A 19587-nucleotide genomic window follows, 5' to 3' on the forward strand; every position below is an offset into this window, starting at 1 on the left:
CATGACTGGATGTTGAATTTTATCAAATGCTCTTTCTTTGTCTATTGAGATGATCATGTGATTTTGTCTTTTCTTTTGTTAATGTGATGTATGTCATTGCTTGATTTACATGTGTTGAACCATCCTTACAACCCTGGATTGAATACAACTTAAATCATAGTGTGTGGTCCTTTTTTGTATTGTTGGATTTGGTTTGCTGATATTTTGTCGAGGATTTCTACTTCTATATTCATCAACAATATTGACCTTTAAATTTCTTTTTTTTTTTTTGTAGAACCTTGTCTGGTTTTTTTGTTTGTTTGTTTGTTTGTTTGTTTTTTTAATCAGGATGATGGTGGTCTCATAGAGTGAATTTGGAAGTACTCCTATCTCTTCAAGTTTCTGAAATAGTTTGAGAAGGATAGGATTAGTTCTTTTTATGTTTGGTGGAATTCTTCAGGGAAACCAACCAGTTCTGAATTTTTGTTTGCAAGGAGTTTTTTAAATTACAGATTCTACTTCATTTCTAGTGATCAGTCTGTTCAAACTGTTTCTCCTTATCTCAGTTTTGGCAGCCTGTATGTTTGTAGAAACTTGTCCATTTCTTCTAGGTTCTCCAATATGTTGGCTTACATATCTTCATAGTATACTCTTTTTTTTTTTTTGTATTTCTGTGGTATCAGTTGTTACTTCTCCTCTTTCATGTCTTATTTTGTTTATTTGGATCCTCTCTTTTCTTCTTCATGAGGCTAGCTAGAGGTTTGTTGATGTTATCTCTTCAAAAAATCAGCTTTTGGTTATATTGATCTTTTCAATTATTTTTTATCTCTATTTTATTTATTTCTTCTCTGATCCTTATAATTTCCTTTCTTCTCCTGACTCCAGGTTATCTTTGTTCTTCTTTTTCTAATTATTTTGTTTCTTGAGGATGGTCTATATTGCTGTGAACTTCCTTCTTAGAATTTCTTTTGCTCTATCCCCTAAATTTTGTATTGTTTTGTTTTCATTTTTGTTTGTTTCAAGGTATCTTCTGATTTCTTGTTTGATTTCAACATTGTTTTTTTAGTAACATGTTGTTCAGTCTCCATGAGTTTTTGTTCTTTTTCTGTTTTTCACTCTAGTTTCATACCATTATGGTCGGAAAAGATGCTTGAAATAGTTTCTGTCCTCTTAAATTTGTTGGGGCTTATTTATGTTGTCTATTCTGGAAAATATTTTCATGCACACTTGAGAAGAATGTGTGTGTGTGTATATATATATATGTGTGTGTATATTGGTGTCATGTCCTGTAGATATTAAGTCCAGTTGGTTTGTTGTGTCACTTAGAATTTCTGTTTTTTATTGATATTCTGTCTGGGTCGTCTCTCCATTGATGTCAGTGGGGTGTTAAAGGTCTCCTACTATTATTGTACTATTACCCATTTATCCCTTTATGTTAGTTAGTATTTATTTTATATATTTATTGTTATTGTTGTCATTCATTTACTAAGTTGTGTCCAACTCTTTTGTAACCTCATGGACTGTAGCACGCCAGGCTCCTCTGGCCTTCACTAGTTTCCAGAGTTTGTTCATGTCCATTGAGTCACTGAAGCTACCAAACCATATCATACTCTGCCACCCCCTTCCCCTTTTGTCTTCAGTCTTTCCCAGCATCAGGGTCTTTTCCAATGAGTCAGCTCTTCTCTTCATGTGGCCAAAGTACTGGAGCTTCAGCAGCAGTCCTTCCAATGAATATTCAGGATTGATTTCCTTTAGAATTGACTGGTTTGATCTCCTTGCAGTCCAAGGGACTCTCAAGAGTCTTCTCCAAAACCACAATTCAAAAACATCAATTCTTCGATGCTCAACTTTCTTGATGGTTCAACTTGAAACTCAGTGTTAAAAAAAACTAAGATCATGGCATCCCTGTTATTGGGTACATTTATGTAAATGAGTATAATATCATCCTCTTGTATTGATTCCTTTATCATTATGTAATGCCCTTCTTTGTCTTTCTTTGTGACTTGTGTTTTAAAGTCTATTTTGTCTGAGTATTGCTACCCTTATTTGTTTGTCATTTGTGTTTGCATGAAATATCTTTTTCCATCCCCTCACTTTCAATCTGTGTGTGTCTTTTGTCCTGAAGTGAGACTCTTTTAAGCAGCATATTATAGCTTCTTGTTTTTTTTATCCAGTCTGCCACTCTATGTTTTTTGATAGGAACATTCAGTCCGTTGACATTTAAAGTAAGTACTGATAGGTATGTACTTACTGCCATTTTCATTTTTGTATTCCAGTTGTTATTGTACTTTCTCTTTGTTCATTTCTTCTTCCTTTTGTTTTTTCTTTTGTGGTTTGATGATTTTCTTTTGCAGTATATTGAGTTCTTTTCTTTTTGTTTTTTATGTATCTTTTGTATGTTTTTGATTTGTGATTAACCTGGATTACAAGTATATTGACCCATAATTATATCTACATGCTTTAAACTGATAGTCATGCAAGTTCAAACACATTCTAAAATTATCTACATTTTATACTGCCCTCCCCCACATTTTGTGATTTTGATGTCCTATTTTACAACTTCATGCCTATCCTTTGGCTGTTAATTGTAGTTATAATTGTTTTTACAAAATTTTTTATTGTTTTTTTTTACTCCATACTGTCATCAATCATTTTATATATTTGCCTTTCCTGTTGCGTTTTTTCCCATTACTATAGATTCTTGCTTCTTTTCTATTTAGAAAAGACCTTTCAATATTTCTTTTTTGGTAGGTGTAGTATTGTTGAATTAGTTTAGTTGTTGCTTGTCTGAGAAATTCTTTATCTTTCTTTCTATTCTAGATGATAATCTTGCAATAGAGTATCCTAGGTTGCAGTATCCTAGGTTTTTTCCTTTCAGGACTTGGAATATATTATGCTATTCCATTATGGCCTGTAAAATTTCTGCAGATAAATCAGCTGGTAGCTTTTTGGGGGGAGGGGTCCCCTTGTAATTGGCTCTGTTTTTTCTCACTGCCTTACAATCCTCTCTCTAACTTTTGCCATTTTAATTATGATATACCTTGGTGTGCTCTTTTGGGTTAATCTTATTTAGTACCCTTTGTGCTTGCTATGGGTTCCCTGGTGGCTCAGAGGTTAAAGTGTCTGCCTGCAATGCGGGAGACCCGGGTAATACTTGTTTCCTTCTTTAGGTGTGGAAAGTTTTCAGGCATAATTTCTTCAAATACATTTCCATCCATTTCTCATTTTCTCCTTCTAGAACCCCTGTTGTGTAGGTTGGAATGTTTTATATTATCCCATATATTTCATATGTTGCTTTCAGTTTTTCATTTGTCTTTCTGTCTGCTATTCTGATTGAATGATTTCTATTATTCTATCTTCTAGATCACTTGTTTGTTCTTTGTGTCATTTACTTTGCTATTCATTGTTTCTAGATTGGTTTTTATCTTGATAATTGAATTGTCTAGTTTTGATTGGTTCATTTTTATAATTTCTAGTTCCTGTTACAGTGGTCTGCATTTCTATAAATAATGTTGCTTAATTATGTTAACTTTTTCATTACTACCTTTTTGATTTCAGGATTTAGAGGACTGGTGATCTCTGTTTCATTGTTTTTGCTTACAGAGGATTTCTTTGTTCTTTTAATTGGGAGTAGTCCCTCTGACTTCATTTTACTTAACTTTGTCTGTCTGTATTAATTTAAGAGAAACAGTTGTCTACCATGATCTTGAAGGGATGTTTTTACATGGGAGCATCTTGGTTCAGGATGTGTGTGTCCAGTATTTTGGGTGTAAGGGCTGGTTTTGGTATCGACACCAGCCATGTCTTTCCTCAGGTTGTACTGACCATTATTCCCTAGATAGGGGGTGCGGTTCATGCTAGACTATCTAGAGCCTATGCAGAATGAGGCAGGGCTTCCTCTCTGCTCAGTGGCTGTCACCATCTTGGCAGAGGCAAGGTCTGCTTCCCAGTTGTTGGATTAGAAGCTCTGAGGGTCAGGTTTGATCAGGCTCTGTTGCCTTTGAGTGTGTCCTCTACCCCACAGCAGGTGAGGCCCATTTGGTCACAGAGCACCTATGTGCTGCCTGTGTAGGCCTCTGTGGTTCTGCTCAGAAACAGCTCAAGGTCGCATCCATTTCTCTGTTGTGTTCATCCTAGATATAGCACAAGGCTGTGATGAGACACAGACTGAGGCTGGGGATCAGGGCATTGTGAATACAGGAAGTGAGGTGGCTGTGCTGCCCCTTGAGATCTGAGCTGCCAGAACCTGTCTGCTCCAGATCTACACTAAGGTGTGGTAAGGAGTTGGTGGAGCCAGGGCACTCTCACTGGGCGACGAACCACCACCTATTCCTGAGTGTGCTGACAGTGGCCTCCACAGCTCCACGTAGATCACATTCCAGCCACTCTCAGCTGTCTCTGCAGAGCTAGATGAAGTCCTTTCTCAGGGCCTTTGTGTTCAAGGTTTAGCACTTAACCACTACACACTCTTTTTTTTTTTTTTAAATTTTAAAAAATATTTATTTTTTAATTGAAGGATAATTGCTTTACAGAATTTTGTTGTTTTCTGTCAAACCTCAGCATGAATCAGCCATACGTATACATATATCCGCTCCCTTTTGAACCTCCCTCCCATCTCCCTACCATCCTACCCCTCTAGGTTGATACAGAATTCCCTGTTTAAGTTTCCTGAGATGTACAGCAAATTCCCGTTGGCTACCTATTTTACATATGGGAATGTAAGTGTCCATGTTACTCTGTCCATACTCCTCACCCTCTCCTCCCCTCTACCCATGTCCATAGATCTATTCTCTATGTCTGTCTGTCCACTGCTGCCCTGTAAATAAATTCTTCAGTACCATTTTTCTAGATTCTGTATATATGAGTTAGAATACGATATTTATCTTTCCCTTTCTGACTTACTTCACTCTGTATAATTGGCTCTAGGTTCATCCACTTCATTAGAACTGACTCAAATGCATTCCTTTTTATGGCTGAGTAAAATTCTATTGTGTATATATGTACCACAACTTCTTTATCCGTTCATCTGTCGATGGACATTGAGCTTGCTTCCATGTTCTAGCTGTTGTAAATAGTGCTGCAATGAACAATGGGATTACTTACATTTTTTTCAATTTTGGTTTCCTCAGGGTATATGCCTAGGAGTAGGATCGCTGGGTCATACGGTGGTTTTATTCCTAGTTTTTTAAGGAATCTCGCTACCATCATCCATAGTGGCTCTATCAATTTACATTCCCACCAACAGTGCAAGAACGTTCCCTTTTCTCCACACCCTCTCCAGCATTTATTGTTTGTAGACTTTTTGATGATGCCATTCTGACCAGTGTGAGGTGGTATCTCCTTGTAGTTTTGACTTGCATTTCTCTAATAATGAGCGATATTGATCACCCTTTCATGTGTTTATTAGCCATCTGTAGGTCTTCTTTGGAGAAATGTCTGTTTAGGTCTTTTTCCCACTTTTTGACTGGGTTGTTTGTTTTTCTGGCATTGACTTGTATGAGCTGCTTGTATAGTTTGGAAATTAATCCTTTGTCAGTTGTTTCATTTGCTATTATTTTCTCCCATTCTGAGGCTTGTCTTTTCACCTTGCTTGTAGTTTCCTTTGCTGTGCAACAGCTTTTAAGTTTAATCAGGTCCCACTTGTTTACTTTTGTTTTGTTTCCATTACTCTAGAAGATGGGTCATAGAGGATCTTGCTTTGATTTATGTCATCGAGTGTTCTGCCTATGTTTTCCTCTAAGAGTTGTATAGTTTCTGGTGTTACATTTAGGTCTTTAATCCATTTCCAGTTTATCTTTGTGTATGGTGTTAGGAAGTGTTCTAATTTCATTCTTTTACATGTAGTTGTCCAGTTTTCCCAGCACCATTTGTTGAAGAGGTCTTTACCACATTGTCTTTGCCCCATTGTATATTCTTGCCTCCTTTGTAAAAAAGTAAATAAATAAAGATACCCATAGGTGCATGGGTTTATTTCTGGGTTTTCTGTCTTGTTCCACTGGTCTGTATTTCTGTCTTTGTGCCAGTGCCATGCTGTCTTGATGACGGTAGCGTTGTAGTATAATCTGAAGTCAGGAAGGCTGATTCCTCCAGCTCCATTCTTTCTCAAGACTCCTTTGGCTATTCGCGGTCTTTTGTGCTTCCATATGAATTGTGAAATTTTTTGTTCTAGTTCTGTGGGAAATGCCATTGGTAATTTGATAGGGATCTCATTGAATCTGTATTTTGCATTTGGTAGTATAGTCATATTCACAATATTGATTCTTCCTACTCAGGAACATGGAATATCTCTACATCTGTTTATGTCATCTTTGATTTCTTTCATCAGTGGCTTACAATTTTCTGTGTACAGTTCTTTTGCCTCCTTAGGCAAGTTTATTCCTAGATATTTTATTCTTTTTGTTGCAGTGGTGAATAGGATTGATTCCTTAATTTTGCTTTCTGATTTTTCATTGTTAGTATATAGAAATGCAAGTGATTTCTGTGTATTGATTTTGTATCCTGTGACTTTGCTGAGTTCACTGATTAGCTCTAGTAATTTTCTGATAGTATATCTTTAGGGTTTTCTATGTACACTATCCTGTCATCTGCAAGCAGTGAGAGGTTTACTTCTTCTTTTCTGATCTGTATTCCTTTTATTTCTTCTTCTTCTCTGATTTCTGTAGCTTGGACTTTCAGAACTATGTTGATTAACAGTGGTGAAAGTGCACACACTTGTCTTGTTCCTGATGTTGGGGGAATGCTTTCACTTTTTCACCATTGAGAATAATGTTTGCTGTAGCCTTCTCATATATGGCCTTTACTATGTTGAGGTAGGTTCCTTCTGTGCCCATTTTTCGAAGCGTTTTAATCATAAATGGGTTCTGAATTTTGTCAAAGGCTTTTTCTGCATCTATTGAGAATATTGTATGGTTTTTATCTTTCAATTTGTTAATACAGTGTATCACATTGATTGATTTGTGTATATTGGAGAATCCTTGCATCCCTGGAATAAACCCAGCTTGATCATGGTGTATGAACTTTTTGATGTATTGCTGAATTCTGTTGGCTAAAATTTTGTTGAGGATTTTTGCATCTATGTTCATCAGTGATATTGGCCTGTAGTTTTCGTTTTTTGTGTTGTCTTTGTCTGGTTTTGGTATTAGGGTAATGGTGGCCTTGTAGAATGAGTTTGGAAATGTCCTTCTTCTGAAATTTTTGAAGGAGTTTTAGAAGAATCAGTTCAGTTCAGTTCAGTCACTCAGTCGTGTCCAACTCTTTGCGATGCCAAGAATCGCAGCATGCCAGGCCTCCCTGTCCATCACCAACTCCCGGAGTTTACTCAAACTCATGTCCATTGAGTCGTTGATGCCATCCAACCATCTCATTCTGTGTCGTTCCTTTCTCCTCCTGCCCCCAATCCCTCCCAGCATCAGGGTCTTTTCCAATGAGTCAACTCTTCGCATGAGGTGGCCAAAGTATTGGAGTTTCAACTTCAGCATCAGTCCTTCCAGTGAATAGCCAGGACTGATCTCCTTTAGGATGGACTGGTTGGATCTCCTTGCAGTCCAAGGGACTCTCAAGAGTCTTCTCCAGCACCACAGTTCAAAAGCATCAATTCTTCAGCACTCAGCTTTCTTCACAGTCCAACTCTCACATCCATACATGACCACTGGAAAAAGCATAACCTTGACTAGACAGACCTTTGTTGGTAAAGTAATGTCTCTGCTTTTGACTATGCTATCTAGATTGGTCATAACTTTCCTTCCAAGGAGTAAGCGTCTTTTCATTTCATGGCTGCAGTCACCATCTGCAGTGATTTTGGAGCCCCCGAAAATAAAGTCAGCCACTGTTTCCACTGTTTCTCCATCTATTTGCCGTGAAGTGATGGGACCAGATGCCATGATCTTAGTTTTCTGAATGTTGAGCTTTAAAGCCAACCTTTTCACTCTCCTCTTTCACTTTCCTCAAGAGGCTCTTTAGTTCTTCTTCACTTTCTGCCTTAAGGGTGGTGTCATCTGCATATCTGAGGTTATTGATATTTCTCCTGGCAATCTGATTCCAGCTTGTGCTTCTTCCAGCCCAGCATTTTTCATGATGTACTCTGCATATAAGTTAAATAAGCAGGGTGATAATATACAACCTTGACGTACTCCTTTTCCTATTTGGAACCATTCTGTTGTTCCATGTCTGGTTCTAACTGTTGCTTCCTGACCTGCATATAGGTTTCTAAGCATTTGCTTTCCTCTCAATGTTTTACAGAAATCTTCTGTGACGCCATCTAGTCCTGGGCTTTTGTTTGGGGGGAGATTTTTTATCACAGCTTCAATTTCAGTGCTTGTAATTGGGTTGTTCATAATTTCTATTTCTTCCTGGTTCAGTCTTAGAAGATTAAACTTTTCTAAGAATCTGTCCATTTCTTTCAGGTTATCCATTTTATTGCCAAATAGTTGTTCATAATAGTCTCTTATAATCCTTTGTATTTCTGCACTGTTTGTTGTAACCTCTCCTTTTTCATTTCTAATTTTGTTGATTTGATTCTTCTCTATTTTTTGCTTGATGAGTCTGGCTAAAGGTTTGTCAATTTTGCTTATCTTCTCAAAGAACCAGCTTTTAGTTTTATTAATCTTTATTATTGTTTCTTTCATTTCTTTTTCATTTGTTTCTGCTCAGATCTTTATGATTTCTTTTCCTTCTACTAATTTTGAGATTTTTTTTGTTCTTCTTTTTCCAGTTGTTTTAGTAAAGTTAGGTTGTCTATTTGATGTTTTTCTTGTTTCTTGAGGTAGGATTGTATTTCTGAAAACTTCCCTCTTAGAACTGCTTTTGCTGTATCCCATAGGTTTTGAGTTGTCATGTTTTAATTGTCATTTGTTTCTAGAAATTTTTTTATGTCCCTTTTGATTTCTTCAGTAACATGCTGGTTATTTAGAAACATATTGTTTAATCTCCATGTGTTTGTGTTTCTTAAGGGTTTTTTCCTTATAATTGATAGCTAGTCTCATTGCATTGTGGTTGGAAAAGATGCTTGATACAATTTCAATTTTCTTAAATTTACTGAGGTTTGATTTGTGACCCAAGATGTTGTCTATCCTGGAGAATATTTCATGTGCATTTTAGAAGAAGGTTTATTCTTCTGCATTTGGATGAAATGTCCTGAAGATATCAATGAAATCCTTCTCATTTAAGGTATTATTTAAGACTTGTGTTTCCTTATTAATTATCTGTTTTGATGATCTCTTCCTTGGTGTGAGTGGGGTGTTAAAGTCTCCTACTATTATTGTGTTACTGTCACTTGCTCCTTTTATGTCTGTTAGTGTTTGTCTTATGTATTAAGGTGCTCCTATGTTGGGTGCATAGATATTTACAATTGCTATGTCTTCCTCTTGGATTGATCCCTTGATCATTATGTAGTGTCCTTCCTTATCTCTTGTAATCTTCTTTAAGGTCTATTTTGTCTGATATGAGGATTGATACTCCAGCTTTCTTTTGCTTCCTATTTTCATGGAATATATTTTTCCATCCTCTCACTTTCAGTCTATATGCGTCTTTAGGTCTGAAGTGGGTTTCTTGTAGACAGCATATACATAGGTCTTATTTTTTTATCCATTCAGCCAGTCTGTGCTTTTTAGTTGGATTATTTAATCCATTTACATTTAAAGTAATTATTGATATATGTGTTCCTACTGCCATTTTCTTGATTGTTTGGAGTGTGATTTTGTAGATCTTTTTCTTCTCTTGTATTTCTTGACTATGTAAGTCCCTTTAACATTTGTTGTAAAGCTGGCTTGGTGGTACTGAATTCTCTAAACTTTTGCTTGTCTGAAAAGCTTTTGATTTCTCCATCAGTTTTGAATGAGATCCTTGCCGGGTACAGTAATCTTGGCTACAGATTTTTTGCTTTCAGTACTTTAAATATATCCTGCCGTTCCCTTCTGACCTGCAGAGTTTCTGCTGAAAGATTAGCTGTAAAACGTATGGGGTTTCCCTTGTATGTTACTTGTTGCTTTTTCATTGCTACTTTTTTTTTGCTTGCTACTTTTAATATTCTTTCTTTGTGCTTAATCTTTTTTAGTTTGATTAGTATGTGTCTTGGGGTATTTCTCCTTGGGTTTATCCTATATGGGACTCCTTGTGCTTCTTGGACTTGATTGACTATTTCGTTTTCCATGTTGGGGAAATTTTCAACTGTAATCCCTTCAAAGATTTTCTCATACCCTTTGTTCTTCTCTTCTTCTGGGATGCTTATAATTCAAATGTTGGTGTGTTTGATATTGTCCCAGAGATCTCTGAGACTATCTGCAGTTCTTTTCATTCTTTTTATTTATTCTGCTCTTCAGAAGTTAGTTCACCATTTTATGTTCCAGCTCACTGATTCATTCTTCTGGTTCAGATATTCTGCTATTGATTACTTCTAGAGTATTTTTAATTTCAGTAATTGTGTTGTTTGTCTCCGTATGTTTATTCTTTAATTCTTCTAAGTCTTTGTTGTTGTTTTTCTTCCCTTTATTTTTATTAGTTGGAGACTAATAACTTTACAATATTGTAGTGGTTTTTGTCATACATTGACATGAATCAGCCATGGATTTACAAGTATTCCCCATCCCGATCCCCCCTCCCACCTCCCTCTCCACCCGATTCCTCTGGGTCTTCCCAGTGCACCAGGCCCAAGCACTTGTCTCATGCATCCAACCTGGGCTGGTGATCTGTTTCACCCTTGATAGTATACTGGTTTCAATGCTGTTCTCTCAGAACATCCCACCCTCGCCTTCTCCCACAGAGTCCAAAAGTCTGTTCTGTACATCTGTGTCTCTTTTTCTGTTTTGCATATAGGGTTATCGTTACCTCTTTCTAAATTCCATATATATGTGTTAGTATACTGTATTGGTCTTTATCTTTCTAGCTTATATCACTCTATATAATGGGCTCCAGTTTCATCCATCTCATTAGAACTGATTCAAATGAATTCTTTCTAATGGCTGAGTAATATTCCATGGTGTATATGTACCACAGCTTCCTTATCCATTTGTCTGCTGATGGGCATCTAGGTTGCTTCCATGTCCTGGCTATTATAAACAGTGCTGCGATGAACATGGGGGTGCACGTGTCTCTTTCAGATCTGGTTTCCTCGGTGTGTATGCCCAGAAGTGGGATTGCTGGGTCATATGGCAGCTCTAATTCCAGTTTGTTAAGAAATCTCCACACTGTTCTCCATAGCGGCTGTACCAGTTTGCATTCCCACCAACAGTGTAAGAGGGTTCCCTTTTCTCCACACCCTCTCCAGCATTTATTGCTTGTAGACTTTTGGATAGCAGCCATCCTGACTGGTGTGTAATGGTACCTCATTGTGGTTTTGATTTGCATTTCTCTGATAATGAGTGATGTTGAGCATCTTTTCATGTGTTTGTTAGCCATCTGTATGTCTTCTTTGGAGAAATGTCTGTTTAGTTCTTTGGCCCATTTTTTGATTGGGTCATTTATTTTCCTGGAATTGAGCTGCAGGAGTTGCTTGTATATTTTTGAGATTAGTCCTTTGTCTGTTGCTTCATTTGCTATTATTTTCTCCCAATCTGAGGGCTGTCTTTTCACCTTGCTTATAGTTTCCTTTGTTGTGCAAAAGCTTTTAAGTTTCATTAGGTCCCATTTGTTTATTTTTGCTTTTATTTCCAATATTCTGGGAGGTGGGTCATAGAGGATCCTGCTGTGATTTATGTCGGAGAGTGTTTTGCCTATGTTTTCCTCTAGGAGTTTTAGAGTTTCTGGTCTAACATTTAGATCTTTAATCCATTTTGAGTTTATTTTTGTGTATGGTGTTAGAGAGTGTTCTAGTTTCATTTTTTTACAAGTGGTTGACCAGTTTTCCCAGCACCACTTGTTAAAGAGGTTGTCTTTTTTCCATTGTATATCCTTGCCTCCTTTGTCGAAGATAAGGTATCCATAGGTTCGTGGATTTATCTCTGGGCTTTCTATTCTGTTCCATTGATCTATATTTCTATCTTTGTGCCAGTACCATACTGTCTTGATGACTGTGGCTTTGTAGTAGAGTCTGAAGTCAGGCAGGTTGATTCCTCCAGTTCCATTCTTCTTTCTCAAGATTGCTTTGGCTATTCGAGGTTTTTTGTATTTCCATACAAATTGTGAAATTATTTGTTCTAGTTCTGTGAAAAATACCGTTGGTAGCTTGATAGGGATTGCATTGATCTATAGATTGCTTTGGGTAGTATGGCCATTTTGACAATATTGAGTCTTCCAATCCATGAACACGGTATGTTTCTCCACCTGTTTGTGTCCTCTTTGATTTCTTTCATCAGTGTTTTATAGTTTTCTATGTGAAGGTCTTTTGTTTCTTTAGGTAGATATACTCCTAAGTATTTTATTCTTCTTGTTCCAATGGTGAATGGTATTGTTTCCTTAATTTCTCTTTCTGTTTTCTCATTGTTAGTGTATAGGAATGCAAGGGATTTCTGTGTGTTAATTTTATATCCTGCAACTTTACTATATTTGTTGATTAGCTCTAGTAATTTTCTGGTGGAGTCTTTAGGGTTTTCTGTGTAGAGGATCATGTCATCTGCAAACAGTGAGAGTTTCACTTCTTCTTTTCCTATCTGGATTCCTTTTACTTGTTTTTCTGCTCTGATTCCTGTGGCCAAAACTTCCAAAACTATGTTGAATAGTAATGGTGAGAGTGGGCACCCTTGTCTTGTTCCTGATTTCAGGGGAAATGCTTTCAATTTTTCACCATTGAGGGTAATGCTTGCTGTGGGTTTGTTATATATAGCTTTTAGTATGTAGAGGCATGTTCCTTCTACTCCTGCTTTCTGGAGAGTTTTAATCATAAAAGGATGTTGAATTTTGTCAAAGGCTTTTTCTGCATCTATTGAGATAATCATATGGTTTTTATCTTTCAATTTGTTAATGTGGTGTATTACATTGATTGATTTTTGCAGATATTAAAGAATCCTTGCATTCCTGGGATAAAGCCCACTTGGTCATGATGTATTATTTTTTTAATATGTTGTTGGATTCTGTTTGCTAGAATTTTGTTAAGGCTTTTTGCATCTATGTTCATCAGTGATATTGGCCTGTAGTTTTCTTTTTTGTGGCATCTTTGTCTGGTTTTGGAATTAGGGTGATGGTGGCCTCATAGAATGAGTTTGGAAGTTTACCTTCTTCTGCAATTTTCTGAAAGAGTTTGAGTAAGATAGGTGTTGGCTCTTCTCTAAATTTTTGGTAGAATTCAGCTGCGAAGCCATCTGGTCCTGGGCTTTTGTTTGCTGGAAGATTTCTGATTACAGTTTCAATTTCCTTGCTTGTGATGGGTCTGTTAAGATCTTTTATGTCTTTCTGGTTCAGTTTTGGAAAGTTATACTTTTCTAAGAATTTGTCCCTTTCTTCCAAGTTGTCCATTTTATTGGCACAAGCTGCTGGTAGTAGTCTCTTATGATCCTTTGTATTTCAGTGTTGTCTGCTGTGATCTCTCCATTTTCATTTCTAATTTTGTTAATTTGGTTCTTCTCCCTTTGTTTCTTAATGAGTCTTGCTAACGGTTTGTCCATTTTGTTTATTTTTTCAAAAAACCAGCTTTTAGCTTTGTTGATTTTTGCTATGGTCTCTTTAGTTTCTTTTGCATTTATTTCTGCCCTAATTTTTAAGATTTCTTTCCTTCTACTAACCCTGGGGTTCTTCATTTCTTCCTTCTCTAGTTGCTTTAGGTGTAGAGTTAGGTTATTTATTTGGCTTTTTTCTTGTTTCTTGAGGTAAGCCAGTAATGCTATGAACCTTCCCCTTAGCACTGCTTTTACAGTGTCCCATAGGTTTTGGGTTGTTGTGTTTTCATTTTCATTCGTTTCTATGCATATTTTGATTTCTTTTTTGATTTCTTCTATGATTTGTTGGTTATTCAGAAGCGTGTTATTTAGCCTCCATATGTTTGAATTTTTAATAATTTTTTTCCTGTAATTGAGATCTAATCTTACTGCACTGTGGTCAGAAAAGATGACTGGAATGGTTTCAATTTTTTTGAATTTACCAAGGCTAGATTTATGGCCCAGGATGTGATCTATTCTGGAGAAGGTTCCGTGTGCACTTGAGGAAAAGGTGAAGTTGATTGTTTAGGGGTGAAATGTCCTATAGATATCAATTAGGTCTAGCTGGTCCATTGTGTCATTTAAAGTTTGTGTTTCCTTGTTAATTTTCTGTTTAGTTGATCTATCCATAGTTGTGAGTGGGGTGTTAAAGTCTCCCACTATTTGTGTTATTGTTAATTTCCTCTTTCATACTCATTAGCGTTTGCCTTACATATTGCAGTGCTCCTATGTTGGGTGCATATATATTTATAATTGTTATATCTTCTTCTTGGATTGATCCTTTGATCATTATGTAGTGTCCTTCTTTGTCTCGTTTCACAGCCTTTATTTGAAAGTCTATTTTATCTGATATGAGTATTGTGACTCCTGCTTTCTTTTGGTCTCCGTTTGTGTGAAATATTTTTTTCCAGCCCTTCACGTTTAGTCTGTATGTGTCTCTTGTTTTGAGGTGGGTCTCTTGTAGACAGCATATATAGGGGTCTTGTTTTTGTATCCATTCAGCCAGTCTTTGTCTTTTGGTTGGGGCATTCAACCCATTTACATTTAAGGTAATTATTGATAGGTATGGTCCTGTTGCCATTTACTTTGTTGTTTTGGGTTCGTGTTTATACAACCTTTCTCTGTTTCCTGTCTAGAGAAGATCCTTTAGCATTTGTTGAAGAGCTGGTTTGGTGGTGCTGAATTCTCTCAGCTTTTGCTTGTCTGTGAAGCTTTTGAATTCTCCTTCATATCTGAATGAGATCCTTGCTGGGTACAGTAATCCAGGTTGTAGGTTATTCTCTTTCATTACTTGAAATATGTCCTGCCATTCCCTTCTGGCCTGAAGGGTTTCTATTGATAGATCAGCTGTTATCCTTATGGGAATCTCTTTGTGTGTTATTTGTTGTTTCTCCCTTGCTGCTTTTAATATTTGTTCTTTGTGTTTGATCTTTGTTAATTTGATTAATATGTGTCTTGGGGTGTTTTGCCTTGGGTTTATCCTGTTTGGGACTCTCTGGGTTTCTTGGACCTGTGTAACTCTTTCCTTCCCCATTTTAGGGAAGTTTTCAGCTATTATCTCCTTGAGTATTTCCTCATGGCCTTTCTTTTTGTCTTCTTCTTCTGGGACTCCTATGATTCGAATGTTGGGGCATTTCACATTGTCCCAGAGGTCCCTGAGGTTGTCCTCATTTCTTTTGATTCTTTTTTCTTCTTTCCTCTCTTTCATTTATTTCCACCATTTTATCTTCTACCTCACTTATCCTATCTTCTGCCTCCATTATTCTACTGTTGGTTCCCTCCAGAGTGTTTTTGATCTCATTAATTGCATTATTCATTTTTAATTGATTCTTTTTTATTTCTTCTAGGTCCTTGTTAAACATTTCTTGCATCTTTTCAATCTTTGTCTCCAGGCTATTTATCTGTAACTCCATTTTGTTTTCAAGATTTTGGATCATTTTTATTATCATTATTCTAAATTCTTTTTCAGGTAGATGCCCTATCTCCCCTTCTTTTGTTTGACTTGGTGGGCATTTATCATGTTCCTTTACCTGTTGGGTATTTCTCTGCCTTTTCATCTTGTTTAGATTGCTGTGTCTGGAATGGGCTTTCTGTATTCTGGTGGTCTGTGGTTCCTTTTCATTGTGGAGGTTTCACCCAGTGGGTGGGGTTGGACGACTGGCTTGTCAAGGTTTCCTGGTTAGGGAAGCTTGCGTCGGTGTTCTGGTGCGTGGAACCGGATTTCTTCTCTCTGGAGTGCAATGGAGTGTCCAGTAATGAGTTTTGAGATGGGTCTATATGTTAGGTGTGACTTTGGGCAGCCTGTATGTTGACACTCAGGGCTATGTTCCTACGTTGCTGGAGAATTTGCGTGGTATGTCTTGCTCTGGAACTTATTGGCTCTTGGGTGGTGGTTGGTTTCAGTGTAGGTATGGAGGCTTTTGGATGGTCTCTTATTACTTAATGTTCCATGTAGTCAGGAGTTTTCTGGTGTTCTCAGGTTTTGGGCTTAAGTCTCCTGCCTCTGGATTTCAGTCTTATTCTTCCAGTAGTCTCAAGACTTCTCCAACTATACAGCACTGATAATAAAACTTCTAGATTAATGATTAAAAGATTCTCCACCATGAGGGAAACCCAGAGAGGTTCACAGAGTTACATGAAGAAGAGGAGAGGGAGGAGGGAGATAGAGATGAGCACGAGGAGAAAAAGGGGGACTCAAGAGGAGAGAGACAGATCTACACAGTTCTCTGTTCCCAAAGTGTTCTCCATAGCCCAGACACCCACAGAGATTCACAGAATTGGATTGGGAAGAGAAGGGGTAGGGAGGAAATAGAGATGTTCTGAGGGAGAAAACAGAGAGTCAGAAGTGGGAGAGAGTAATCAACACACTCCTGAGTAAAAATGGGTACTGAATTTTGGATTCTTAAGTGTCCAAAATTGATATCAAATACTGAAAAACAAAGATTAAAAATCTAGAGTAGAGGTTAGACTCTTAAAAATACAATATTAAAAACAAAACCAAAAAATTTTAGAAATATAAATGAAGTTCGGTTTAAAAATATGGCTTTTCCTTTTTTTTTTGCAAGGTTATAGTGAAATGAAAATGAAAATTAAGGAGTAATAGAGGACTTTAAAAGAAAATAAGAGAAAAAAATAAAACAAGGGAAAAAAATTTTTTTCCTAATTAAAAAAAAAGTAAAAATATATGAAAATGAAAATGAAAGTTAAGGAGTAATGGGGGAGTGATAGGGAGTTTTAAAAGAAAGTAAAAGAGAAAAAATAAAAAAAGAAAAGAAAAGAAAAAAATTTTTTAATTAAAAAAAAAAGTAAAAATATATCTAGGAATTTCTCTGGAGCTGTTGCGGTCAGTGTGGGTTCGGCTCAGTTTCAGATAGCTCCTCGTTCCAGCTTACACTTCTCGATATCTACAGGCCCCTTCCGCCTAGTCGGTGTTATCTACATGATTTTAATCTGTTGCACCGGTCCCTTCTGAAGTGGTTCCCTTTGTTCATTTGGCTTCTGTTTGCTGGTCTCTTCAGTGTCTAATTTCCGCCCTGACACAAGCGGGCGGAGGTGGGCTCTTGTTTAGGTTCGCTTGTTCAGTCGTGCTACGGGGAGCGAGGGGCGCTGCAGACAAATGTCACTGGCCTGTGTCGGGGGCACTCGCAGTGTTCCGGCCACACTGGGTTTGCCCCACTCATGGATGTGTGCTTTCCCTGTCTACACTGCTCAGGCTTCTGGCTGCTCTATATGGAGCAGGCCCTGCGTTGCTGTGGTTCCAGTTTTCGGGTATTCCACAAAAGCGTGGACTTGGCTGGGCCTGCGTTTTGTGCCTTCCTCGGCTGGAGCAGCTCAGGCAGCCAGGAGCTTGACCGGCGCACTCTCCCCGGGTGCGGTGCACCTTCTCCCCTCCGCGGTCCCAGCCTCAGTTTCCGCGCAGGCCAGTTGGGTGCGTGCGCCTTGTGTCTATTCTTGGGAGCTGGCCTCTAGCCGCGACCCTCCCGGCGGATGTCAACCGTCCAGAATCTCAGGAAGTCTTTGGTTAGAAACTGAAGGCCTGTTTGCAGTTTGGTAGGGGACGCGTCTCTGGGGCCGAGTTTGCCTCTTTCCCCTCCCCCCTGCCTCCTGCCTCTGGCGGGGATGGGTCGGTCCGCCGCCGGCTAGCTCTTCTCTGGAATTGCTCAGTCCCTTTGTTCTGCGAATGTCCGGCAGTGTGTTTAGGCCGGTTAATTTTCTCTCTGTCTCTCTCTTGCTATCCCACAGTTTAGGTTGCTATCTCTCTTTAGCTCCCTCCGATTGCCCTCAGGGCATTCAGGCCAGTCCTTACCCTAAGCAATGCCGCCCGCTCCTCTCCGTTCCGCCCCCACTTGCTGGTGGCAGATGCGGGCATCTGGGGTACTTTTCTGCTGGGAGTTGCTTTTAGGCCTGTAATCTGTGGGTTTTATTTATTTTCCCTCCTGGTTAGGTTGCCCTCCGAGATTCAAAAACTTCCCCTAGGCCCGCCAGTGAGAGGGTTTCCTGGTGTTTGGAAACTTCCTCTATTATGACTCCCTTCCCGGGAGGAGTCTCCGTCCCTAGCTCTTTTGTCTCTCTTTTTATCTTTTATATTTTTTCCTACCTCCTTCGAAGATGATGGGCTGCTTTTCTGGGCACCTGATGTCTTCTGCTAGCGGTCAGAAGTTGTTTTGTGAAGTTTGCTCAGCGTTCAAATGTTCTTTTGATGAATTTGTAGGGGAGAAAGTGGTCTCCCCGTCCTATTCCTCCGCCATCTTGGCTCCTCCCTCTAAGTCTTTGTTAATTGATTCTTGCATTTTGCTTTCAAGGTTTTTGATCATCTTTAGTATCATTATTCGGAGTTGTTTTTCAGGTAGTTTGCCTGTTTCCTCTTCATTTATTTGGACTTCTGTGTTTCTAGTTTGTTCCTTCATTTGTTCCTTCATTTCTCTGCCTTCTCATTTCATAAAAAACTTATTGTGTTTGAGATCTCATTTTCCCAGGCTTCAAGGTTGAATTCTTTCTTCCTTTTGGTTTCTGCCTTCCTAAGGTTGGTCCAGTGGTTTGTGTAAGCTTTGTATAGGGTGAGATTTGTGCTGAGTTTTTGTTCCTTTGTTTGTTTTTCCTCTGATGAGCAAGGCTGAGTGAGGTGGTAATCCTGTCTGCTGATGATTGGGTTTGTATTTTTGTTTTGCTTGTTGTTTAGATGAGGTGTCCTGCACAGGGTGCTACTGGTGTTTGGGTGATGCTGGGTCTTATATTCAAGTGGTTTCCTTTGTGTGAGTTCTCACTATTTGATACTCCCTGGGGTTTGTTCTCCAGTAGTCTAGGGTCTTGGAGTCAGTGCTTCCACTCCAAAGGCTCAGGGCTTGATCTCTGAAGTTCCCTGTGCTTGAGTTTCCTCAGTAGTCAAGAAGGAGTGTTGACAACATCTACTCTGAAGGCATGCTGTGCCATTTCTGCAGACCCTCATACTGGCACCAGAATCTTTGTCCTCCAGCTGAAGTCATCCCTTAAAGTCAGCCTCCTTGATGAATAGCCCTCTCTCTTAGATGATCCTCTGGTGATTTGAAGATTTTGAAATCCAGTGGGACCTGTGTGGTCCTCCTGGGTTCCAAAGCCTTTCTCTCCTCCTGGGTCCCAAAGCCTTTCTTCACACACTTTTGATGCCACCCTACATGCATGCAAGATAGTGGCCACCACAGTTCCATCCAGGTCACGCCTCAGGCACTCCAGTGTGTCTCTGTGTAGCTAGACCAAGTCTTTGCCCAGAACCTGCCTCAGGCTGTGGTGCAGAGTGAGTGGGGCTGGGGTACTTCCCCTTTTGGGTTGGGAGGTGCCGTGAGGTTCTCTTTGCCCTGATTTTTGGCAAGCCAGCATGTGCAGACTCCTCATTCCAGCCCTACTGTCATCTCAGTGGATTTCTGAGCAGGAAAGGATGTTTGTCTCATGCACACAGGACCCCAGGACTGTGATGACCAGGCTGGGCTTAAATTAATGCTCCCCAGGGAAGGGTCTACCCACACAGATGTTTTATTTCATTACAGATTCCTCCCAGGGGCACAGGTCCTGA

The 19587-nt window shown here is 38.7% G+C and overlaps 1 protein-coding gene across 1 annotated transcript in view; it reads left to right on the forward strand.

Moving 5' to 3' along the window:
* Positions 1-19587, forward strand: part of MEIKIN (meiotic kinetochore factor) — a 131601-nt gene that overhangs the window by 25370 nt on the left and 86644 nt on the right. The window lies entirely within an intron of this gene.

The sequence above is a fragment of the Cervus elaphus genome, chromosome 9 (assembly GCF_910594005.1).
Source record: "Cervus elaphus chromosome 9, mCerEla1.1, whole genome shotgun sequence".
In the NCBI taxonomy this organism is placed as follows: Eukaryota; Metazoa; Chordata; class Mammalia; order Artiodactyla; family Cervidae; genus Cervus; species Cervus elaphus.